At 37.0% G+C, this 27,339-nt stretch overlaps 3 long non-coding RNA genes across 3 annotated transcripts; all 3 read right to left on the reverse strand.

The window, feature by feature from the left end:
• Nucleotides 1-224: 224 nt before the first annotated feature.
• LOC142160330 (uncharacterized) lies at nt 225-2,865 on the reverse strand. The gene is made up of 3 exons (XR_012693159.1): nt 2,762-2,865; nt 1,930-1,983; nt 225-448 (listed from the first exon to the last, which is right to left on the reverse strand). It is a non-coding gene; the product is annotated as an uncharacterized LOC142160330 (long non-coding RNA).
• A 4,664-nt stretch (nt 2,866-7,529) lies between these two features.
• LOC142160331 (uncharacterized) lies at nt 7,530-10,258 on the reverse strand. Its single transcript, XR_012693160.1, has 3 exons — nt 10,100-10,258; nt 9,243-9,296; nt 7,530-7,753 (listed from the first exon to the last, which is right to left on the reverse strand). It is a non-coding gene; the product is annotated as an uncharacterized LOC142160331 (long non-coding RNA).
• A 4,619-nt stretch (nt 10,259-14,877) lies between these two features.
• Nucleotides 14,878-18,091, reverse strand: LOC142160332 (uncharacterized). Its single transcript, XR_012693161.1, has 3 exons — nt 17,938-18,091; nt 16,921-16,974; nt 14,878-15,101 (listed from the first exon to the last, which is right to left on the reverse strand). It is a non-coding gene; the product is annotated as an uncharacterized LOC142160332 (long non-coding RNA).
• Between the last annotated feature and the right edge of the window lie 9,248 nt (nt 18,092-27,339).

Raw genomic sequence — 27,339 nt, forward strand, 5'->3', positions numbered from 1 at the left:
AAATGTTTATGTTATTATTTTTATCTAGTGATGTCAATTAATATTTTCTTTACTGTTTTGATTAATAATATTTTTCTAAGCACCTTAAATAGATATTATCAGTGTTGTCTGTTACCAATTGTTTTTATATGTACTAGAGTTTTGCTCTGTTGATTAGTTACCACATCCACTATTTATAATGGTGTAAATATAGACACTGGTTTTAAATGAATAAACCATAAATGTATGTTTTTACATGTTTTAATATTTACTCAATCACATTGTATCATTGTTTCAGTGGAGTATAACTTAGTTCATCCACTTAATTACAATTGATGAACATGTAGTAGCATGCATATAATAACTTCCAAAAGGGTCTCTGTAAAGTTGTCTGCAGATATTCCATTTGCTATCCTCATTCACTTCTGGTGATGATGCTGCTGACATTGTGGAGTTGGCTTACACGGCTCTACAAAAGATAAAAGAAACACATAGTAAGTAACATGTGTGAACATATGTGGCATTTGTAGATATATAATGTGCCCATCTACTTGCACAAAGAAATGAAATTTTGCTCACATGGTGCAGATTTGGTTAGTCAATTTGACCAAACTTACCAACCTGATAAAATTGGTGAAAATGGTTCAAATGTTGACCTGCATACCATGTATGGAGGGTATTTAATGGACAGTAAGTGTATATATACCAGCACAAAATATTGAGATTTCTATGTAAATTTGGCCATCCACTGTTGTGACTGATGCCACTGATCCAATTGTGGTGAACAGTGATGCAACAATGCATTAAAAGGGGAATAAATGCACATATAGTATAACAATAGCATAAGCCGCTACTTTGACGATATCTTGCATCATGGGTACAATTTTGGACACTTCATTGAAAAAAGGACATAGAAGAGCTTGAGACATTCGGACACAGGCAACCTCAATAATAAATAGAAAGAAAGGATAGATTTGACAAAAGATGCTAGAAAAACTAATCTTGTGTTACTTTGGAAAAAAGAGCTTAGAAGGCAAGCTAATAATATGTCAAAGCACATATTTGGCTAATGAATGCATCAAAGGGACAACAACTGTTATGGGAACAAATGTATTTGTAGCTAAACTTAGTTAAGGACATCATAGGGTAGAGTAAGGTCGCCTGCCATCTCCATTATCTCTCAGTTGGTCCTACAGTCTCTCACCACCCCTTTAATGTAAGCTCTCGCAGGTAGGGTCCTCTCTACCTATTATCCCATGTTTTCTACTGTCTGACTCCCTCGTACATCCTGTCATGGCTTTTTCTGCACTCCGTGTGAGACTACATAGGATATCTCTAACTCATCTGTGCTACTTATATGTATTACCTCATCTATTTGTTACTTGCTTCTGTATCCAGCGCTACAGAATCTGTGGCGCCTTATAACTAAATAATAATAATACTACATGCAACAAATTGAGTAACTGAGAAAGACACGTGCAAAGTATACTTTATATTTAAATATTTATGTATGGACCACATTAATCCTTGAAATTGAGTATTTCATAAAATATTTTATATGACAAAAGACTGAAAAATACTTTTTGCTTTTACTAAATGTATTATCACAAAACAAAAGCATTTATTATTATTCTAATTATCCTTTATTTATATGGTGCCACAAAGGGTCCACAGGGTCGTACAGAGAGCACAGGATGAAACAGAATATAACATAACAGGACAATACAATAAACAAAGTACAATTAAAATATCAACATTGCAAATTAGAGAGAACATAGACATCTTGACCCCCAATTTTATTGAACAAATATCAAAGTACTAAATTCTGTTCTAAAGATAATGCTATAATGGAGAATAAAAATAAACTTCATTGGCGTGAAAGTCTAATATATCTACATACAAACTAGCACTAACAGCATTCAGGGAAATATTTGGTTCATGTTTTTTTACCTTGTGGGGGAGGACATTTTGGTTCTGGACAACACACCGGCTTTGGCTTGCAAGCTGAAACAAAAACAGTATATATCATTTGCTCACTTCGGAGTGGATTATATTTGTAGTCAAAGACTTAAACAAAAGGTAGTATATATATATATATATATATATATATATATCTGTATATATCTCCTAGTGTTTTCTCTCTCCCAGATAGTGTTTTATCCATGCTCTCATAGATCTAACATTTGCGGAGAATGCAACACAGAATGAAGTTTTAAGTTGGGAGAATTGACAATACAGTTGAATGACAAGTATTGGTATCTTTTAAAATTAAAGACATAGTTATTTTGAAAATAACCATGGTATATTTACTAAACTGGTTTGAAAAACTGGAGATGTTGCCTATAGCAACCAAACAGGTTCTAGTTATCATTTATTTAGTACATTCTACAAAATGACAACTAGAATCTAATTGGTTGCTATTGGCAGTTTAGTAAATATACCCCTATGTCTTTACAATAACTAATTATGTTATGTTATTTTTATCTACAAAAGCACTCAACATCTGATATTACATTTTAGAAATTTGTCAGTTATGACATCATAGAGCAATATATAAGACAAATAGCACCGTTTATGGTACCATATATAGCCACAAGGTTTATAATACAGCTATTGTCATTATTAGAAGTAAGGGACTACTATGGAAGAATAGCCCTATATAGGTTGCCTAAACTGTATCCAAGATACACAGCACATTCACAAATGTTCTTTAAAATATTACCAATTGCTTGGTATACCATGTATAGTTTTTAAGGAAAAGATCAACCAGTGAGACACTTACGATCCTGGCAATGTTGTTGTGGTGGTGGTGGGCAAGGCTCTGGGCATTTCTTCTGTTGTCCCTTCACTCCTGACATGGTTCTCAGGAAGATTGTAGTAAATCAAATGTTACTAAGATTGGATGCAAATGATCTCTCTGCTGTGCTTTGTCTCTTTCAGTGCTGTGGGTTTTATGCACTTGAGAGACAATCAAACCAGTTGTGAAACATAATTACTGCCTACTCTATTACTTACTTACTCAGAGACCCTGTGTGTTGAGAAATATTATATTTGCATATAATCATGTACCTTTTTCCTGAAAGACAGGGAGGTCCCTTGTGTGTTTCATCCCTAACCCCTAGAGTGTTGAAAATGTATCATCCCTTCCTTAATAGTTTATCATCTTAAGCTCCTAAAGCACATTCCATAAGAGCATCTTCTTTAGTGAGATGCACTATTATGTGAGCAACACATTTATTTTTAATGTTGTGCAATAAAATGTTTATGTGTCATCCATGTAGCTACCACACAATAATTATTTAGATTTCAGCAAATATAGTGAATTCTTTTTCCACCAGTTATTTAGTGTATTTTGTTGTAAAGTGATTTCAGGTAAAAATCAATGTATACTCACGCACAGGTTATGTAGCAATACAATTATCTAATAGCAGATGAGCAAGCATCCTGATGGCTGTTGTATGTACTCATGTATTAATGATTAATAAAGTATAAATGACAACAAGCTGTTTCTCTTATGTTTATTCTGCCATTAACATGATTTATTCAAAATTATATGCTAGCTTGTCGTTTGTTGTGTCATTTGCAAATTGTTGTAATATCTCAATGACATATTTATAGAAGTAGAAGACCCTAGTCATTTGGAGGCCTAATGACCAACTCAATTTCTCTTTGGTTAAATATGATTTTCTTTATGTTTTTCCCTGGTGTTAAGAACAAATTATTAACTTCTTTCCATACTCAAAGGAGGAATTACAATTCTGTGTGAAGTGGAGGAGGGGTAGCAGTGTTCTTCAAAGTCTCCAGTGACATTCAGGAGAGCTCCATTGCTTCATTGCTAATTGTCATTGCTGAAATAGAAATAATAGGGCTGGCAGTCTTGATCTTAATCTGCCGTCACATTTTACGGTATTATCTAGCTAACACACCAACAGGACAGCTCCATTGCTAATTGTAATTGCTGAACTAGAAATAATATGACTGGCAATCTTGTTCTTCTAAATCTGCAGTCGCATTGTACTGTGTTATATAGCTAACACACCAACAGGACAGCTCCATTGCTAATTGTCATTGCTGAAATAGAAATAATAGGGCTGGCAGTCTTGGTCTAAATCTGCAGTCAAATTGTACTGTGTTCTATAGCTCACATACAAACCGGAGGGCTCAATTGTTCCATTGCTATTTCTCATTGCTGAAATAGAAATAATATGGCTGGCAGTATTGTTCAAAATCTGCAGTCACATTGTATGATGTATCTAGCTAACACACAAACAGGAGAGCTCCATTGCTAAATGTCATTGCTAAAATATAAATAACAGGGCTGGCAGTCATGATCTTCTAAATCTGCAGTCAAATTATACTGTGTTATATAGCTCTCACACAAACAAGAGAGCTTCATTGCTCCATTATTAAGTGTCATTGCTGAAATAGAAACAATAGGGCTGGCAGTGTTCTTCAACATCTACAGTTACATTATATTGTGCCATAGCTCATACAGAAACAGGAGGAATGGCAGTGTCCTTGTCACTCTCCAGTCTTCAGTCCAATTGTTCTTGTCACTCTCCAGTCTCAATCCTGATGATACTAATCCCTCCACCTCATGTGCTAAAGCCTATATTCAAGTGCATATTGGTTTTATGTCAGGGAAACCAAAATGTAAATAGAAAGCTTGTACCTTTTTAAAGAAAAAAAACACCTCTCTAATAAAGGTGAAAGTTTACTGTAGAAAAACATAAAATTGCCAACATGCCATTCTACCCAAAATATTACCAAGCAAACCATCATCAGCTAGCTCCCTTCTCTCAAGTAGATCATAGCACCTGCAATCTACACTGTCATCATATTCACCATCATCAGTGTGTACAACACCCTCAAACAATACTAATTCATCCCTGCTGGAATCCACCATCACAGAAGTCTGTGTACTTTGAAGCAATTGCCGGTAATGGCCTTCCTCATGGAATTTGCAGTACATTTTACGGAAGAGCTGTCACGATTTTTGGCCAATTCGTTTACACCAGACAAAATGTCAAAATGTTGTGCAGACTCATCTGCATCACCACTGGGTGTCTTGGGAAAGCTAAGTTTTTTCCTAGCAGCAATTTCCAGAGAAACTGAAGGAGACGTCATTGTGTCATGTACCACTTGAGCTGTCAGCTTGCTGACCAGGAGCTCATTGCATCTCTTGAGATCTGGGTCAGTTAGAAAGAAAGAAAAGACATAGCTCTTAAACTAGGATCATGTACAGTTGCCAAAATGTAATCATCCGAATTCAAGATGTTTATAACTCTTGGATCCTAGCAATGTGAATAAAGTACTTAATCTACAAGTCCAAGATATTTAGCGTAGTTGCTTTATTTCATTTCCTCCTTCAATTTCTCTAGCTGGTTTTCAAAAAGTCTAAATAGGGGAATCACTTGACTCAAGCTAACAGTGGGGCTATTAATTTAATTGGAGTAGGGTCTATAAATCTATCGGTGGTCGTGGCTATTCACTTATTGGTATTTAATGGGGATTGAGGCTATTAATTTATTAGTGGGACGATTCATTCAATTGTTGGATGATTGTTGCGGTGAGGACTATTAATTTAATACTGGGGAGGTTTGGGTTCTTTTAACTGAATGTGGAACCGAGATGCAGTAGAAGAAGGACTATTTGTGAAATATGAATGCTAATAATTTAATATCGGGGCTGGTTGGGGGTAAATATGCCTATTTTTAAAATATGAATAATATTATTTTAATCTCAGGAAGGTGACCAGATTATTAAACATGGGTACTTTCATTTAATGTCAGTGCTGGTAAGAGGAGGGAGGCCTGCATTAATCACTAGTTGTTTTGCCTTCCTTGTGATGAATAACTTTCTCTTTTCCAAACAGAGCACCACCAGGTTCCAACCAAGAAGCAAGTGAGCTTAAGACACCAGTAGAAGCTCAAGGTAGTCAAAGCTACAAGAGGGCTAGAGAATCATCTTGCTTTTGAAAATAACTAGGCACCCCCTCCACCATAGGATAACTAATTCTCCTCTAGCAGTGTGCACCTTGGGAGGCAGCATTTACTCCCACAAAAACACTTCTTTTCTTGCTGATTTTCCCTTAACCAGACTTTAGATGCTTTAATCGATTTTGAAAGCAGCAGCTAGACTATTTTTTTATTGTTTTATTTTAACAAATATTCTTCTACTGCTGCTCAACTCTGCCAGTCCTTATATTGTTTGCCTGTACTTTACAGAATCCAATATCAAAAACTTCTACTAACATGCAAAACCATTAACTAAACTGTACCAACATACATCTCTTTACTTGTTTCAAGATATCTCCCAACTCAGTCTCTCTAATCTGTGCCTAAGATATTTGCGTCTTATCATCAATTATTTACTTGCTCATAACAACCTACTGGCTCTCAAATCAAAATTTCTGTGTGACAATACCCCCACTATATATGTTTTCCTGTTTGGCTGAATCAACATGCAATTTGTGGCATTTAACCCTATGTATTAAACTCCTAATTTCCTATGGATAGTAAGCTTGCAAGCAGGGCCCTCTTATCTCTTTCTATGTTCCTTAAAACTCAGTCTTGCTGTGTATTTGTTCAAATTTATAAAGCATTGCAGAATATGTTGGTGCTATTATATAAATAAATGCTTATAATTTTAGTAATAATAATAATAGTAATAATAAAAATAATAATTGCAAAGCAGGAAGCATCCATGCCCTCTGTCAATGTCTTTCAGGTTCACATACTCTTCACAAGGTGCTGAAATATTCCTAGAAAGTCACAATTTGTCAGGATTTCTATTGTTACACTATTTCAGAGTGCAGCTTGCAAAAATCTTTTCTATAACTGGCTAAGCGTTTTTTCTAAATGCCTGCAGCTTTTCCATTGGCTTAGCAGTCAAGCGTGGCATGTGGCCCTCCTGATCCTCTCCTTCTTAGTGGGTCTGATGTTGCAGAATGTGCACAGTGCACTTATACAATCTATGTAACAAGTTAGTATGACCTTACTAGCCAGATGCAAAATTATTTGTTTTTCAGCTGCTTAAACACTCGTACTTAGATGTCATAATGTGACCAAATGATTATTGCTAAAAGTTATGTGTGGTCTCCTTCTACAACATGGGCCAGTTGTAAAACCCTTGAAAAATATTGCACGGCCCACCAGTGTCTTAGGCTTTGAGCTTGTAATTACTCCCTTTGTATTGGTGAGTAGCAGGAATTAGAAATGATTCCCCTCACCCAGTTACATATGGTGATGTTCTTATACAAGAAAGTTCACTATGTAATATAAGTGTTTAATTATCCCTAGTAGAAACTGGTCATGGTCCATTCAAAAATGTTTATGTTATTATTTTTATCTAGTGATGTCAATTAATATTTTCTTTACTGTATTGATTAATGTTATTTTTCTAAGCACCTTAAATAGATATTATCAGTGTTGTCTGTTAACAATTGTTTTTATATGTTCTGTAGTTTTGCTCTGTTGATTAGTTACCACATCCACTATTTATAATGGTGTAAATATAGACACTGACTTTAAATGAATAAACCATAAATGTATGTTTTTACATGTTTTAATATTTACTCAATCACATTGTATCATTGTTTCAGTGGAGTATAACTTAGTTCATCCACTTAATTACAATTGATGAACATGTAGTAGCATGCATATAATAACTTCCAAAAGGGTCTCTGTAAAGTTGTCTGCAGATATTCCATTTGCTATCCTCATTCACTTCTGGTGATGATGCTGCTGACAATGTGGAGTTGGCTTACACGGCTCTACAAAAGATAAAATAAACACATAGTAAGTAACCTGTGTGAACATATGTGGCATTTGTAGATATATAATGTGCCCATCTACTTGCACAAATAAATGAAATTTTGCTCACATGGTGCAGATTTGGTTAGTCAATTTGACCAAACTTACCAACCTGATTAAATTGGAGAAAATGGTTCAAATGTTGACCTGCATACCATGTATGGAGGGTATTTAATTGACAGTAAGTGTATATATACCAGCACAAAATATTGAGATTTCTATGTAAATTTGGCCATCCACGGTTGTGACTGATGCCACTGATCCAATTGTGGTGAACAGTGATGCAACAATGCATTAAAAGGGGAATAAATGCACATATAGTATAACAATAGCGTAAGCCGCTACTTTGACGACATCTTGCATCATGGGTAAAATTTTGGACACTTCATTGAAAAAAGGATATAGAAGAGCTTGAGACATTCAGACACAGGCAACCTCAATAATAAATAGAAAGAAAGGGTAGATTTGACAAAAGATGCTAGAAAAACTATTCTTGTGTTACTTTGGAAAAAGGAGCTTAGAAGGCAAGCTAATAATATGCATAAATATATTCCAGGTCAAAGCACATATTTGGCTAATGAATGCATCAAAGGGACAACAACTGTTATGGGAACAAATGTATTTGTAGCTAAACTTAGTTAAGGACATCATAGAGTAGAGTAAGGTCGCCTGCCATCTCCATTATCTCTCAGTTGGTCCTACTGTCTCTCACCACCCCTTTAATGTAAGCTCTCGCAGGTAGGGGCCTCTCTATCTATTATCCCATGTTGTCTACTGTCTGACTCCCTCGTACATCCTGTCATGGCTTTTTCTGCACTCCGTGTGAGACTCCATAGGATATCTCTAACTCATCTGTGCTACTTATATGTATTACCTCATCTATTTGTTACTTACTTCTGTATCCGGCGCTACGGAATCTGTGGCGCCTTATAAATAATAATAATACTACATGCAACAAATTGAGTAACTGAGAAAGACACGTGCAAAGTATACTTTATATTTAAATATTTATGTATGGAACACATTAATCCTTGAAATTGAGTATTTCATAAAATATTTTATATGACAAAAGATTGGAAAATACTTTTTGCTTTTACTAAATGTATTATCACAAAACAAAAGCATTTATTATTATTCTAATTATCCTTTATTTATATGGTGCCACAAAGGGTCCACAGGGTCGTACAGAGAGCACAGGATGAAACAGAATATAACATAACAGAAAAATACAATAAACAAAGTACAATTAAAATATCAACAAATTAGAGAGAACACAGACATCTTGACCCCCAAATTTATTGAACAAATTTCAAAGTACTAAATTCTGTTCTAAAGATAATGCTATAATGCAGAATAAAAATAAACTTCATTGGCGTGAAAGTCTAATATATCTACATACAAACTAGCACTAACAGCATTCAGGGAAATATTTGGTTCATGTTTTTTTACCTTGTGGGGGAGGACATTTTGGTTCAGGACAACACACCGGCTTTGGCTTGCAAGCTGAAACAAAAACAGTATATATCATTTGCTCACTTCGGAGTGGATTATATTTGTAGTCAAAGACTTAAACAAAAGGTAGTATATATATATATATATATATATATATATATATATATATATATATATATCTGTATATATCTCCTAGTGTTTTCTCTCTCCCAGATAGTGTTTTATCCATGCTCTCATAGATCTAACATTTGCGGAGAATGCAACACAGAATGAAGTTTTAAGTTGGGAGAATTGACAAGACAGTTGAATGACAAGTATTGGTATCTTTTAAAATTGAAGACATAGTTATTTTGAAAATAACCATGGTATATTTACTAAACTGGTTTGAAAAACTGGAGATGTTGCCTATAGCAACCAAACAGGTTCTAGTTATCATTTAATTAGTACATTCTACAAAATGACAACTAGAATCTAATTGGTTGCTATTGGCAGTTTAGTAAATATACCCCTATGTCTTTACAATAACTAATTATGTTATGTTGTTTTTATCTACAAAAGCACTTAACATCTGATATTACGTTTTAGAAATTTGTCAGTTATGACATCATAGAGCAATAGATAAGACAAATAGCACAGTTTATGGTACCATATATAGCCACAAGGTTTATAATACAGCTATTGTTATTATTAGAAGTAAGGGACTACTATGGAAGAATAGCCCTATATAGGTTGCCTAAACTGTATCCAAGATATACTTTTCACAGCACATTTACAAATGTTCTTTAAAATATTACCAATTGCTTGGTATACCATGTATAGTTTTTAAGGAAAAGATCAACCAGTGAGACACTTACGATCCTGGCAAGGTTGTTGTGGTGGTGGTGGGCAAGGCTCTGGGCATTTCTTCTGTTGTCCCTTCACTCCTGACATGGTTCTCAGGAAGATTGTAGTAAATCAAATGTTAGGAAGATTGGATGCAAATGATCTCTCTGCTGTGCTTTGTCTCTTTCAGTGCTGTGGGTTTTATGCACTTAAGAGAGACAATCAAACCAGTTGTGAAACATAATTACTGCCTACTCTATTACTTACTTACTCAGAGACCCTGTGTGTTGAGAAATATTATATTTGCATATAATCATGTACCTTTTTCCTGAAAGACAGGGAGGTCCCTTGTGTGCTTCATCCCTAACCCCTAGAGTGTTGAAAATGTATCATCCCTTCCTTAATATTTTATCATCTTAAGCTCCTAAAGTACATTCCATAAGAGCATCTTCTTTAGTGAGACACACTATTATGTGAGCAACACATTTATTTTTAATGTTGGGCAATAAAATGTCTATGTGTCATCCATGTATCTACCACACAATAATTATTTAGGTTTCAGCAAATACAGTGAATTCTTTTTCCACCAGTTATTTAGTGTATTTTGTTGTAAAGTGATTTCAGGTAAAAATCAATGTATATATTCACGCACAGGTTATGTAGCAATACAATTATCTAATAGCAGATGAGTAAGAATCCTGATGGCTGTTGTATGTACTCATGTATTAATGATTAATAAAGTATAAATGACAACAAGCTGTTTCTCTTATGTCTATACTGGCATTAATATATTTTATTCAAAATTATATGCTATCTTGTCGTTTGTTGTGTCATTTGCAAATTGTTGTAATATCTCAATGACATATTTATAGAAGTAGAAGACCCTAGTCATTTACAGGCCTAATGACCAACTTCATTTCTCTTCGGTTAAATTTGATTTTCTTTATATTTTTCCCTGGTGTTAAGAACAAATTATTAACTTCTATCCATACTCAAATGGGGAATTACAATTCTGTGTGAAGTGGAGGAGGGGTAGCAGTGTTCTTCAAAGTCGCCAGTGACATTCAGGAGAGCTCCATTGCGCCATTGCTCCATTGCTATTGCTAAAATAGAAATAATAGGGCTGGCAGTCTTGGCCTAAATCTGCAGTCAAATTGTACTGTGTTTTATAGCTCACACACCAACAGGAGAGCTCCATTGCTAATTGTAATTGCTGAAATAGAAATAAAAGGGCTGGCAGTCTTGTTCTTCTAAATCTGAAGTCACATTGTACTGTGTTATCTAGCTAACACACCAACAGGACAGCTCTATTGCTAATTGTCATTGCTGAAATAGAAATAATAGTGCTGGCAGTCTTGGTCTAAATCTGCAGTCACATTGTACTGTGTTCTATAGCTCACATACAAACCGGAGGGCTCAATTGTTCCATTGCTATTTCTCATAGCTGAAATAGAAATAATATGGCTGGCAGTCTTGTTCTAAATCTGCAATTACATTGTGCAGTGTATCTAGCTAACACACAAACAGGAGAGCTCCTTTGCTAAATGTTATTGCTGAAATATAAATAACAGGGTTGGCAGTCATGATCTTCTAAATCTGCAGTCAAATTATACTGTGTTATATAGCTCTCACACAAACAAGAGAGCTCTATTGCTCCATTACTAATTGTCATTGCTGAAATAGAAACAATAGGGCTGGCAGTGTTCTTTAACATCCACAGTTACATTATATTGTGCCATAGCTCATACAGAAACAGGAGGGATGGCAGTGTCCTTGTCACTCTCCAGTCTTCAGTCCAATTGTTCTTGTCACTCTCCAGTCTCAATCATGATGATACTAATCCCTCCACCTCATGTGCTAAAGCCTATGTTCAAGTGCATAGTCGTTTTTTTGTCAGGGAAACCAAAATGTAAATAGAAAGCTTGTACCTTTTTAAAAAAAAAAACACCTCTCTAATAAAGGTGAAAGTTTACTGTAGAAAAACATAAAATTGGCAACATGCCATTCTACCCAAAATATTACCAAGCATACCAGCATCAGCTAGCTACCTTCTCTCAAGTAGATCTCAGCACCTGCAATCTACACTGTCATCATATTCACCCTCATCAGTGTGTACATCACCCTCAAACAATACTAATTCATCCCTGCTGGAATCCACCATCTCAGAAGTCTGTGTACTTTGATGCAATTGCCGGTAATGGCCTTCCTCATGGAATTTGTAGTTCACGATGTCATGGAATTTATAGTTCACGATTTTTGGGCAATTCGTTTACACCAGACAAAATGTCAAAATGTTGTGCAGACTCATCTGCATCACCACTGGGTGTCTTGGGAAAGCTAAGTTTTTTCCTAGCAGCAATTTCCAGAGAAACTGAAGGAGGGGACGTCATTGTGTCATGTACCACTTGAGCTGTCAGCTTGCTGAACAGGAGCTCATTGCATCTCTTGAGATCTGGGTCAGTTAGAAAGAAAGAAAAGACATAGCTCTTAAACTAGGATCATGTAAAGTTGCCAAAATGTAATCATCCGAATTCAAGATGTTTATAACTCTTTGATCCTAGCAATGTGAATAAAGTACTTAATCTACAAGTTCAAGATATTTAGCGTAGTTGCTTTATTTCATTTCCTCCTTCAATTTCTCTAGCTGGTTTTCAAAAAGTCTAAATAGGGGAATCACTTGACTCAAGCTAACAGTGGGGCTATTAATTTAATTGGAGTAGGGTCTATAAATCTATCGGTGGTCGTGGCTATTCACTTATTGGTATTTAATGGGGATTGGGGCTATTAATTTATTAGTGGGACTATTCATTCAATTGTTGGATGTTTGTTGTGGTGAGGACTAATAATTTAATACTGGGGAGGTTTGGGTTCTTTTAACTGAATGTGGAACCGAGATGCAGTAGAAGAAGGACTATTTGTGAAATATGAATGCTAATAATTTAATATCGGGGCTGGTTGGGGGTTAATATGCCTATTTTTAAAATATGAATAATATTATTTTAATCTCAGGAAGGTGACCAGATTATTAAACATAGGTACTTTCATTTAATGTCAGTGCTGGTAAGAGGAGGGAGGCCTGCATTATTCACTAGTTGTTTTGCCTTCCTTGTGATGAATAACTTTCTCTTTTCCAAACAGAGCACCACCAGGGTCCAACCAAGAAGCAAGTGAGCTTAAGCCACCAGTAGAAGCTCAAGGTAGTCAAAGCTACAAGAGGGCTAGAGAATCATCTTGCTTTTGAAAAGAACTAGGCACCCCCTCCACCATAGGATAACTAATTCTCCTCTAGCAGTGTGCACCTTGGGAGGCAGCATTTACTTCCACAAAAACACTTCTTTTCTTGCTGATTTTCCCTTAACCAGACGTTAGATCCTTCAATCGATTTTGAAAGCAGCAGCTAGACTAATTTTTTATTGTTTTATTTTAACAAATATTCTTCTACTGCTGCTCAACTCTGCCAGTCCTTATATTGTTTGCCTGTACTTTACAGAATCCAATATCAAAAACTTCTACTGACATGCAAAACCATTAACTAAACTGTACCAACATACATCTCTTTACATGTTTCAAGATGTCTCCCAACTCAGTCTCTCTAATCTGTGCCTAAGATATTTGCATCTCATCATCAATTATTTACTTGCTCATAACAACCTACTGGCTCTCAAATCAAAATTTCTGTGTGACAATACCCCCACTATATATGTTTTCCTGTTTGGCTTGATCAACATGCAATTTGTGGCATTTAACCCTGTGTATTAAACTCCTAATTTCCTATGGATAGTCAGCTTGCAAGCAGGGCCCTCTTATCTCTTTCTCTGTTCCTTAAAACTCAGTCTTGCTGTGTATTTGTTCAAATTTATAAAGCATTGCAGAATATGTTGGTGCTATTATATAAATAAATGCTTATAATTTTAGTAATAATAAAAATAGTAATAATAAAAATAATAATTGCAAAGCAGGAAGCATCCATGCCCTCTGTCAATGTCTTTCAGGTTCACATACTCTTCACAAGGTGCTGAAAGATTCCTAGAAAGTCACAATTTGTCAGGATTTCTATTGTTACACTATTTCAGAGTGCAGCTTGCAAAAATCTTTTCTATAACTGGCTAAGCGTTTTTACTAAATGCCTGCAGCTTTTCCATTGGCTTAGCAGTCAAGCATGGCATGTGGCCCTCCTGATCCTCTCCTTCTTAGTGGGTCTGATGTTGCAGAATGTGCACATGCACTTATACAATCTATGTAACAAGTTAGTATGACCTTACTAGCCAGATGCAAAATTATTTGTTTTTCAGCTGCTTGAACACTCGTACTTAGATGTCATAATGTGACCAAATGATTATTGATAAAAGTTATGTGTGATCTCCTTCTGCAACATGGGCCAGTTGTAAAACCCTTGAAAAATATTACACGGCCCACCAGTGTCTTAGGCTTTGAGCTTGTAATTACTCCCTTTGTATTGGTGAGTAGCAGGAATTAGAAATGATTCCCCTCACCTGGTTACATATGGTGATGTTCTTATACAAGAAAGTTCACTATGTTTAAGTGTTTAATTATCCCTAGTAGAAACTGGTCATGGTCCATTCAGAAATGTTTATGTTATTATTTTTATCTAGTGATGTCAATTAATATTTTCTTTACTGTATTGATTAATGTTATTTTTTCTAAGCACCTTAAATAGATATTATCAGTGTTGTCTGTTACCAAGTGTTTTTATATGTACTGTAGTTTTGCTCTGTTGATTAGTTACCACATCCACTAGTTATAATGGTGTAAATATAGACACTGGCTTTAAATGAATAAACCATAAATGTATGTTTTTACATGTTTTAATATTTACTCAATCACATTGTATCATTGTTTCAGTGGAGTATAACTTAGTTCATCCACTTAATTACAATTGATGAACATGTAGTAGCATGCATATAATAACTTCCAAAAGGGTCTCTGTAAAGTTGTCTGCAGATATTCCATTTGCTATCCTCATTCACTTCTGGTGATGATGCTGCTGACATTGTGGAGTTGGCTTACACGGCTCTACAAAAGATAAAAGAAACACATAGTAAGTAACCTGTGTGAACATATGTGGCATTTGCAGATAAATAATGTGCCCATCTACTTGCACAAATAAATGAAATTTTGCTCACATGGTGCAGATTTGGTTAGTCATCTTGACCAAACTTACCAACCTGATCAAATTGGTTAATGGTTCAAATGTTGACCTGCATACCATGTATGGAGGGTATTTAATGGACAGTAAGGGCCTGAGACATTAAGGAGAGTAAAGCATAAAAAAGGAGTAACTTTGTATCTGGGCAAAACCATGTTGCATTGGAGGGGGAGATAAATGTAAAATGTGGGGACAGATTTATAGTTAGGGTAGGGCATGTCATAGATCAACTTTAAATTTCAGTGTACAAATAAAGCTATTAAGTATTTGTGTGCTAGATGAAAAAACTGTCAGTATTTAACTTATTTGCAAAATAATAAACTAATTTGCACCCCTTGTTTTGTAACATGGTTTGTCCCAGAGAATATTTACTCCTTTTGTTGCCTTACTTTCCTTAATGATTCAGGCACTAAGTGTATATATACCTGCACAAAATATTGAGATTTCTATGTAAATTTGGCCATCCACGGTTGTGACTGATGCCACTGATCCAATTGTGCTAAACAGTGACGCAACAATGCATTAAAAGGGGAATAAATGCACATATATTATAACAATAGCGTAAGCCGCTACTTTGACGACATCTTGCATATTGGGTACAATTTTGGACACTTCATTGAAAAAAGGACATAGAAGAGCTTGAGACATTCGGACACAGGCAACCTCAATAATAAATAGAAAGAAAGTGTAGATTTGACAAAAGATGCTAGAAAACTATTCTTGTATACTTTGGAAAAAGGAGCTTAGAAGGCAAGCTAATAATATGCATAAATATAGTACAGGTCAATGCACATATTTGGCTAATGAATGCATCAAAGGGACAGCAACTGTTATGGGAACAAATGTATTTGTAGCTAAACTTAGTTAAGGACATCATAGGGTAGAGTAAGGTCGCCTGCCATCTCCATTATCTCTCAGTTGGTCCTACTGTCTCTCACCACCCCTTTAATGTAAGCTCTCGCAGGTAGGGTCCTCTCTACCTATTATCCCATGTTGTCTACTGTCTGACTCCCTCGTACATCCTGTCATGGCTTTTTCTGCACTCCATGTGAGACTCCATAGGATTTCTCAAACTCATCTGTACTACTTATATGTGTTACCTCATCTATTTGTTACTTGCTTCTGTATCCGGCGCTACGGAATCTGTGGCGCCTTATAAATAAATAATAATAATACTACATGCAACAAATTGAGTAACTGAGAAAGACACGTGCAAAGTATACTTTATATTTAAATATTTATGTATGGACCACATTAATCCTTGAAATTGAGTATTTCATAAAATATTTTATAAGACTAAAGACTGGAAAATACTTTTTTGCTTTTACTAAATGTATTATCACAAAACAAAAGCATTTATTATTATTCTAATTATCCTTTATTTATATGGTGCCACAAAGGGTCCACAGGGTCGTACAGAGAGCACAGGATGAAACAGAATATAACATAACAGGACAATACAATAAACAAAGTACAATTAAAATATCAACATTGCAAATTATAGAGAACACAGACATCTTGACCCCCAAATTTATTGAACAAATTTCAAAGTACTAAATTCTGTTCTAAAGATAATGTTATAATGCAGAATAAAAATAAACTTCATTGGCGTGAAAGTCTAATATATCTACATACAAACTAGCACTAACAGCATTCAGGGAAATATTTGGTTCATGGTTTTTTTACCTTGTGGGGGAGGACATTTTGGTTCAGGACAACACACTGGCTTTGGCTTGCAAGCTGAAACAAAAACAGTATATATCATTTGCTCACTTCGGAGTGGATTATATTTGTAGTCAAAGACTTAAACAAAAGGTAGTATTGCGGTAGCCTTACAGGCCTTATTCTCTTATGCAGTGATTGTGGGCAAAAGTCTATCATTATGTATTACATGCATAAGAGAAGCATTAAACATTATAAATAAAGATATATATATATATATATATATATATATATATATATATATATATATATATATATATATATATATATATATAATATATATATATCTTTATTTATAATATATATATATATATCTCCTAGTGTTTTCTCTCTCCCAGATAGTGTTTTATCCATGCTCTCATAGATCTAACATTTGCGGAGAATGCAACACATAATGAATTTTTAAGTTGGGAGAATTGACAAGACAGTTGAATGACAAGTATTAGTATCTTTTAAAATTGAAGACATAGTTATTTTGAAAATAACCATGGGTATATTTACTAAACTGGTTTGAAAAAGTGGAGATGTTGCCTATAGCAACCAAACAGGTTCTAGTTATCATTTATTTAGTATATTCTACAAAATGACAACTAGAATCTAATTGGTTGCTATTGGCAGTTTAGTAAATATAACACTATGTCTTTGCAATAACTTATTATGTTATGTTATATTTATCTACAAAAGCACTTAACATCTGATATTACTTTTTTTTTACAAATTTGTCAGTTATGACATCATAGAGCAATATATAAGACAAATAGCACAGTTTATGGCATCATAAATAGCCACAAGGCTTATACAGATATTGCTATTATTAGAAATAAGGGACTACTATGGAAGAATAGTCCTATATAGGTTGCTTAAACTCTATTCAAGATATACTATTCACAGCACATTCACAAATGTTCTTTAAAATATTACCAACTGATTGGTAAACCATGTATAGTTTTTAAGGAAAAGATCCACCAATGAAACACTTACGATCCTGGCAATGTTGTTGTGGTGGTGGTGGGCAAGGCTCTGGGCATTTCTTCTGTTGTCCCTTCACTCCTGACATGGTTCTTAGGAAGATTGTAGTAAATCAAATGTTAGGAAAATTGGATGCAAATGATCTCTATGCTGTGCTTTGTCTCTTTCAGTGCTGTAGGTTTTATGCACTTGAGAGACAATCAAACCAGTTGTGAAACATAATTACTGCCTACTCTATTATTTACTTACTCAGAGACCCTGTGTGTTGAGAAATATTATATTTGCATATCATCATTGACTTATTTCTTGAAAGACAGGGAGGTTCCTTGTATGTTTCATTCCTAACCCCTAAAGTGATGAAAATGTATCATCCCTTCCTTAATGGTTTATCATCTTAAGCTCCTAAAGCACATTCCATAAGAGCATCTTCTTTAGTGAGACGCACTATTATGTGAGCAACACATTTATTTTTGATGTTGGGCAATAAAATGTCTATGTGTCATCCATGTAGCTACCACACAATAATTATTTAGGTTTCAGCAAATATAGTGAATTCTTTTTCCACCAGTTATTTAGTGTATTTTGTTGTAAAGTGATTTCAGGTAAAAATCAATGTATACTCACGCACAGGTTATGTAGCAATACAATTATTTAATAGCAGATGAGCAAGCATCCTGATGGCTGTTGTATGTACTCATGTATTAATGATTAATAAAGTATAAATGACAACAAGCTGTTTCTCTTATGTTTATACTGTCATTAACATGTTTTATTCAAAATTATATGCTAGCTTGTCGTTTGTTGTGTCATTTGCAAATTGTTGTAATATCTCAATGACATATTTATAGAAGTAGAAGACCCTAGTCATTTGGAGGCCTAATGACCAACTCAATTTCTCTTTGGTTAAATATGATTTTCTTTATATTTTTCCCTGGTGTTAAGAACAAATTATTAACTTCTTTCCATACTCAAAGGAGGAATTACAATTCTGTGTGAAGTGGAGGAGGGGTAGCAGTGTTCTTCAAAGTCTCCAGTGACATTCAGGAGAGCTCCATTGCTTCATTGCTAATTGTCATTGCTGAAATAGAAATAATAGGGCTGGCAGTCTTGATCTTAATCTGCCGTCACATTTTACGGTATTATCTAGCTAACACACCAACAGGACAGCTCCATTGCTAATTGTAATTGCTGAACTAGAAATAATATGGCTGGCAATCTTGTTCTTCTAAATCTGCAGTCACATTGTACAGTGTATCTAGCTAACACACAAACAGGAGAGCTCCATTGCTAGATGTCATTGCTGAAATAGAAATAATAGGGCTGGAATTCATATCTTATAAATCTGCAGTCACATTGTACTGTGTTATATAGCTAACACACCAAAAAGACAGCTCCATTTCTAAATGTCATTGCTGAAATAGAAATAACAGGACAATACTAACTCATCCCTGCTGGAATCCACCATCACAGAAATCTTTGTACTTTGATGTAATTGCCGGTAATGGCCTTCTTCATGGAATTTGCAGTTCATTTTACGGAAGAGCTGTCACGATTTTTGGGCAATTCGTTTACACCAGACCAAATGTCAAAATATTGTGCAGACTCATCTGCATCATTACTGGGTGTCTTGGGAAAGCTAAGTTTTTTCCTAGCAGCAACTTCCAGAGAAACTGAAGGAGGAGACGCCATTGTGTCATGTACCACTTGAGCTGTCAGCTTGCTGACCAGGAGCTCATTGCGACCTGGGTCAGTTAGAAAGAAAGAAAAGACATAGCTCTTAAACTAGGATCATGTACAGTTGCCAAAATGTAATGATCTGAATTCAAGATATTTATAACTCTCGGATCCTAGCAATGTGAATAAAGTACTTAATCTACAAGTCCAACATAATTAGCGGAACAGTTTCATTTCCTCCTTCAATTTTCTAGCTGCTATTCAAAAAATTGAATTACATTTTAAAAAATTAAATTACATTTCCCCTAAATTCTATTCTTCTTGCAGCTGCTGCATTATCCTACATGCTGTTGCAGAATGCTGGAAATTACAGTAATTATTTCTGGACACAGACAGCATGTCCTGCATGTCAATGTCATTTTTTTAAATGTTCTCTACCACCAAGTTGATTGTGTGAACAAAACAAGGAATGTGATGGAATTCCCCCCGCTCTAATGCTCTCTAATGCTCTAACAATATTGGTGGCGTTATCAGAAATCACATATCCTCAGGAGCGTCCAAGCAGAATTAGCCATGTTGGGATGACATCCCTTAGTGGTTCAAACAGGTTGTCAGCGGTATTACCTCTGACCTGCATCTTGTATCATCTCTGATAACCACCTCTCACTCCCGCCTTTAAGACTTCTCCCGTGTTGCTCCCCACTTATGGAAATCCCTAACACGCTCAATTAGACTTTCCCACAGAGTTCAAATCTTTAGATGCTCTTTGAAAACCCATCTCTTTTTTATCCTCGATAACACTATTCACACTAATGCCCCCTCACAACTCTCCCAATCTCCACTCTGAGCCACACTCACTCTTCTTGTTGCAGGTGTGCGCTCTTCCCTTTAGAATGCAAGCTCTCTAATGAACGGAGTCCTCCATAACCTTTGTTTTCATGCCTCCATTCATTTTGTCTGCTTTGTCTGTTCTTGTTTTATGTATGTCCTGTTTACGTATGCCCTTGTCTTCCCTACTGTACGGCGCTGTGGAGCACTGTGGCTCCTTACAAATCTGCGATAATACTAATAATAATAATAATAATATGCCTCTTAGTGAAGCAGATGATGGTCCAGCTGGAGAAGGTGAATCACCAACCCAGTGGGCTGTCACAGTCATATAATCTTTAGTTTTCTCAAATCTCCTTGTCCCCATATCTGTGGTTAAGTGTACAGTGGGTAGAATGGAATTTTGTAGCCCAATAATTTTCATTTTTGTAACCTCCTGGTACAGGTGTAACAATTGCTTGTCTAGTAAATTGGTGTTGAGATGGAATTTGGTAACAGTGACACAGGACCTCAATTAACTGTCTTATTCCTGCTGCATTAATGGTGGATATTGGACACAGATCTAATACTGGTATAGTCGCCATGGTGCCTGTGATCCTCTGTGCAATTGGTTGACACTTGCCATACTTGCTTCCTCTTCAAAGGATTGTTTAACAGTCAATTGTTGTAAACTACTAGTAATCTTCTTCTTGGTCTGCTTCTGGGTTGAAGATCCACCCCCAACAGCAGGAGCAGCAGCAGTGGGTCTAGCGCTCAAAGATTCTTCTGAGGAGTCCTGGATAGGGGAGGAGTCATTTCGCCTTAGCAACTTGTATGTAAGACTAACTCCGATCACTTGTGAGGATATTGATGATGAAGGTGTTGGGGGTGTAGATTGCAGGTGCTTTGATCTTTCTGAGAGAAGGGAGGTAGCTGATGCTGGACTGCTTGTTGCTCTTTTTTAGCATAAGTTTCGGATTTTCACAAAATCTTTATGATAACCATTATGTGTAGATAGTGAGTGGTGATATTAGAGCTGGACAATACTGCTGTGGTTCCTTTAAGAACAAAGCGGAGGGGTTTCAAGTAAACTGTGACCTTCCAGAAGGCAGTGGGGAGCTGATGTCGTGGAAAGAACGTTCTGGATATCACGGTGTAGCACAAGCAGGGACGGATTAACCCGAGGTCTAACTGGGCTACAGCCCAGGGGCCTCGGGCATCCGTGGGGCCCTTTCTTGAAAGTAATTTAATTTTTTTTTAAATATACAGCTGTAGCGAGCCGCCGGCCGCGCTACAGCCTATAACGCGGTCGGCGACTCCTATTGAATAAAGCAGGTGACGTCACTCACCTGAAATGACAGCAGGCTGCAGCCAGGCAATGGTCCGTCCGTGCTCATTAATCTCCTTAGTAAGGAGATCTCGTGAGAGTGATGTCCTTACTAAGGGGATTAATGAGCACCGCGGAACAGACACTACAGGCAGGCAGCAGGGAGTGAGCTGGGGAGAACAGCGTTGAAGACCGAGGTAAGCGCTCGGTCCTGGGGGCTGTCTGTCTGTACATTCTATTTTGGGGGAGAGAATTACAAGGGGGGGGCTGGCTGACACGCATTGTGGGGGAGATAATTACAGGGGGGGTTGGGGGCTGTCTGGCACGCATAGTGTGCATTGTGGGGAAGATAATTACAAGGGGGGGTTGGGGCTGGCTGGCACAGTGTGCTCTTTTGGGGGACATAATTGCAGGGGGGCTGTTTGCGGGCTGGTTGTCACAGTGTGCATTGTTCGGGGAGATAATTGCAGGGGGGGTTGGGGGCTGGCTGGCACAGTGTGCACTTTTGGGGGAGATATTTGCAGGGGGGGTTGGGGGCTGGTTGGCACAGTGTGCACTTTTGGGAGAGATATTAGCAGGGGGGGGTTGGGGGCCGGCTGGCACAGTGCGCACTGTTGGGGAAATAATGGAACCATGGCTGGAACTGTTGGGAGCTTATCATGACTGGGGGGGAGGGGTGGGAGAACATTGCAGCAGGATGGCTGGCACTGTTGGGAGCTTATCATGACTGGGGTGAGGTAGATCATGAATAACAAAAAGGCTAAAAGATAAGAGAAAAAATATATAGTTTAATATGTGTAAATGGATTATGAAATCACCATGTATATAGTGATTCCCTTGCATTCACATGCAATAGTCCCAAAATAATAACATTTTGTATTTAACTTCTTTTTGGCATTTTGAAAATACTGATTTGGTATATTAAAAGAAACACAGCTCAAACTATTTATGCCCAATCCGATATTACTGGGGAGACCCCAATAATATCGGATTAGGCATAAGTCGCTTGACAAATGGGGGCCTCACAGTACCCCTAGCCCAGGGGCCAAAGTAAGGAAAAGTCCAGAGTAAAGTTACTGTCACAATAGTGACCGGCAATGGGGGAAACAGCTGGAGCAGGTGATGACAGCAGCACCTATTCTGGGGATATTAGGGATTCGGACCACAACAACCTAAAGGAATTCAAGAACAAGATGCAATCTATGTTTCGCTTGCATCCACTCACTACAACAGATAGTGATCCTTATTGGGCAACTCAAAGGCTGTGCTTTGCAGGAAGTTACCTCCTGGCCCTCAGAAGAAAAGAAAAACATAGAACAAATTCTACGACGACTGACAAAAACATTTGAGACCAGTACCATCTTGGAACTTAAGATGAGGTTCTATGCACTGAAACAGCAACTGGGGGAAACTCTTTGAGATTATGCGGTAGGCCTGCAAGAAGCTTTCCAGGCTATACTAGCAACAGATGAAGATGAAGTGAGAAATGTGTAAGAGAACCTGGTGAATCAGTTTATCGAAGGAGTGAATAGCGATAATGCTAAGACACAGAAAGAGCTTCAAGGTGCCCAAACATCCTGGAGAGACCGTAGTTCAAGGAATCCAATCTTTGACTGTTGATCCACTTCAAACACTGAAGTCCCAAATAGAGGCGTTGACCACTGGAATGGCAGAGATGTGTTGTGAGATTCGTACCCTCAAGAGTCAACCAATTACCTCAGCGATTGAACCTAGGTGGCAAACAGAGAGAAGAAGGGCCACCAGAGATTGGTGGGAGCCCTCACAGAGAAATGGAAGGAGAGCTTTTGACCAGTTCGATACTCTCAGGGGCGACCCATCTGCCGCCAGTGTAACAGGAGTAGCCATATTGAAAGAAATTGCGATCGTTAGGAGACTTTAAACTCCAATGCCCCAAGAGAACTTCATTAAAATCAACAAGAGTAGGAGTAACGCCTGAAGAGTGCTGGCCCCGCTTGACAGTGCCCAATTATACCAGTTTATATAGATGGAGTTAAAATCATGCCATGTTGGCCACTGGATCGCAAGTTTCTACCATAAAGTTGTCCACCTTTACCCAGAATTGGAAAGAAGACCAAATGGTACCTCCTCCTCCAGTCTGGCTTCACTTGATAGCCACCAACAGGCTCAGGATTTCGTGTCATGCTTACTGGGAAGCTACATTCCAGATCGGCAAGGCTCATCTTCCTAGACAAGGGTGCCTCATCACGAATGTTAGCGATAGGAACATAGCTACCATTATCATTGGGGTGAACATTTTTATGAAATTGCCCAGAAGAACTGGCATTGACGCTTAAAAGAGAAATGTCCAAGGCTGTCCCCACAGAACAGCAGGGATCCTGGTGGAACCGTGCTTGATCAAGGCAAGGGAAGAAGTGGTCGTAGCTAAGACATTGGTTACCCTGGAAAATGGTAGGGTCCCAGTGCAGATACTCAACCTGCACAACTATGCAGTAAAACTATTCCAAACTTATCCAATCATCAAGCTTAACTGGATCTCTTTCCACGATGTTATAATTCCATAGATAGAAGGGCATCAGCAAACTATGGCGACTGTACCTGACCAGGAGAAGAGACAAGCGACCACCTGGTGGGAAGGTATACAGTTTGGAGAGGAAGGAACTCCCGCAGAACAGATGCTTGGAGCCCTTTAAGTAGTGAAAGATAACCGGTTGGCCTTTAGCCAAAGTCCTCCTAACTTCAGAATGGTTTCACAGTAAGGGGTAGAACACTCAGGTTTTGGGGCCCACCAGGGATCTCCCCAGTACTCTGGTGGGCCAGTTCAACCCTAACAATACTGCACCAGCATCTCTTTACTTGTTTCAAATTATCTCCTAACTCAATTTCTCTATTCTCTGTTCAAGTAATGTGCTTCTCATTCTCACTCATTACTTGCTCATAACAACCTATTGATTCCCAAGTCAAGGTTGCCGTGTGACTGAATCATATAGCCCCTCTTTCAGGGGCTGGCTGGATTGGGGTGCAGAGGAGCCGGGTCCATAGTGTACTACCTCAGGCTGCACGTCACTGGGCTACCAGCATTTTTTTTTTTCTTCACATTGTTCCTAATAGGCTGCTGAGCCAAGTCTCACCACCCGGTCTAAAATTTGCCAGCCAGCCCCTTCCCATGTATATTTTCCTTTTTTCTTAAAGATTGCAAGCTTGTAAGCATGGCTGTATAATCTTTGTCTTTTGGTTAATACTCATATTAAAGTATATGTATTTGAATACAATGTCATTACAGTCCCTGTTGGTGTCATGGTCAAGAGACCAAATTCTTTTGTCCACATAGTATATGTTATCCTATTTTCTTAAAGATTGCAAGCTTGTAAGCATGGTTGTATTATTTATTTGTCTGTCTGTTAATACTCAGTCTTTTCTTTATTACTGTGATTCTTCCTAATTTTAAAGTGCTTACAGACGCTATATAAATACATGCTTAAAGTAGTAAGTGCTAACAGAGTTATAAAAAGGCCTTGATTTCTATCACTCCACAATTATAGAGTGTATCTTACAAAAATCTGTTTTTTTTCTAATGCCTGTAGCTTTTTCATGGGTTTAGCACTCTTAGCACTGTTGATGTGATGTACAACTGGAGGCCCAAGGGTGGCCTCATTTCTCTTTACTCGTCTTCTTAATGGTTCTGATGTCACAGACTGTGCACAGTGCATTCACATAATCTATGCAACAGATTAATTAGACCTTACTAGCCAGGTATAAAATAAATTGCTGTTTGGGCTGCTTGAACACATGTTGTACTCAGATCTCTTATTGGCAAAAATATCAAACGGCCTCCTTGTGGCAATATAAGCTATGTGAAGCCCCTGAAAATATTACACAGCCAATCGGTGTCTTAGAGTTTGATTTTATAAGTATTCCATTTGTGGTGGTGAGTAGCAGTTACAGATGGAGATTTTCCTACTCAGGACAGATCATTGTGTAATGTAAGTGATTATGTATCCCTGTTAGAAGTTGGCCTTCTTGGCTTATTCACATATTGTCATGTAAGTGATTTTATCTAGTGATGTCAATGCATATTTTCTTCACCATATTGATAAAAGTTAATACTTATAAGAAGCCAAATTAAATATTTAAAGTTTTAAGTTCTGCTCATTAGATCAATTGAGATATCCACTATTTATAATGATGTAGCAATGGACACTGGTTTCAAATCAATAAATCAGACATTTATGTTCCTACAACATGTTTTAATATTAACTCAATCACATTGTATCACTGACGTATAACTTAATTTATCCACTTAACAGGTAGTACCATGCACATAATAACTTCTATAAGCATCAGTAAAGCTAGATTAAAATAATCCATTTGTTATCTTCACTCATTTCTGGTGATGATGTTGCTGACATTGTGGAGTTGGCTTACACGGATCTACAGAGGATAAAATAAATATATTGTAATTAACCTGTCTGTATTGTCGAAGTCAGATAATTGGATATGGTCATTTCAATTAATATCTAACAACTTGATTGTCTTTGTTTTTGTCTGAAATTATGCGAATAGCACGCTACGGCGTGCAGGAGCGTAATCAATCGCAACACATAGCAAACACATCTACACATATTTACACGACCACACACACTTGTAATTAGCTCATATTAAATTAAAAATAGTTGCAACACATAGTTGTTTGTACTGAAATATAGCAGAGTTTATAATGAAATATTATAATGCTATATACACGTTAGTGAGATCTAAGTTTCAGGTCATAGGAAACATATCATGTCTGGTTTCATTCTAATCCCCTATTTATCCGCAGACGTCCGGTTCAATCGCCGAATGGTTCGCACCTTATGTATGCTAGTTATGGATGATAGGGAATAAATGATTAGAATGATATTGTCTGTTTAATGCTAATAGACCAGTTTGAACTAGTTCTTGGCGGAAAGTTTAAGTGTGCATTTTCTGGAGAGCTGACCCCACCCCTGGATGGCATCGTTTGAACTGGCCAATGACCTAAATTACACTGGACCTTCCTGAAGCCTGAACCTATGGAAACATGCCAAATCATCTGTATTGTTTTCACTGTAACACTGACTGTATATAAGTAGCAGCTTTGGGACCAGTAGTCAGTCACATTGACCAAAGCCTTCAGACCTGAATGACTGTACAATGGATTCAGGGCGCCTGCTAATAGTAACGGCTGTACTTATTTTATTCTGACTTGCTATTCTGCTACTTTTGGCTATTAAATCCCATTGTGCTTTGAAACCACATAACTGGAAGTGGACAATCGTTATTGGATAGCGACTAGACGAACATAACACAATATACGTAGCATTTGCAAATATAGACACCTGAATCATTAAGGCAAGTAAAACAAACATAGCGTATTTTTAAAAAATGCATGTAAATCAGGCATACTATTTACTATTCAAATACAAACAGATCTGAAGAAATGTCTCTTGCTGAATATGGGTCTAGGTACGCTCTGCTCTGACAGACAATACACTGCAGGATGCATACAATACATATGTGGAATATAAAGTCCCATCAGAACATACACACAAGAAAAAAGTATTTAATTATTGTCACCTGTTAATAAAATAATCATTAATAAAAAAACA

Source organism: Mixophyes fleayi, chromosome 6, assembly GCF_038048845.1.
Source record: "Mixophyes fleayi isolate aMixFle1 chromosome 6, aMixFle1.hap1, whole genome shotgun sequence".
Lineage (NCBI taxonomy): Eukaryota > Metazoa > Chordata > Amphibia > Anura > Limnodynastidae > Mixophyes > Mixophyes fleayi.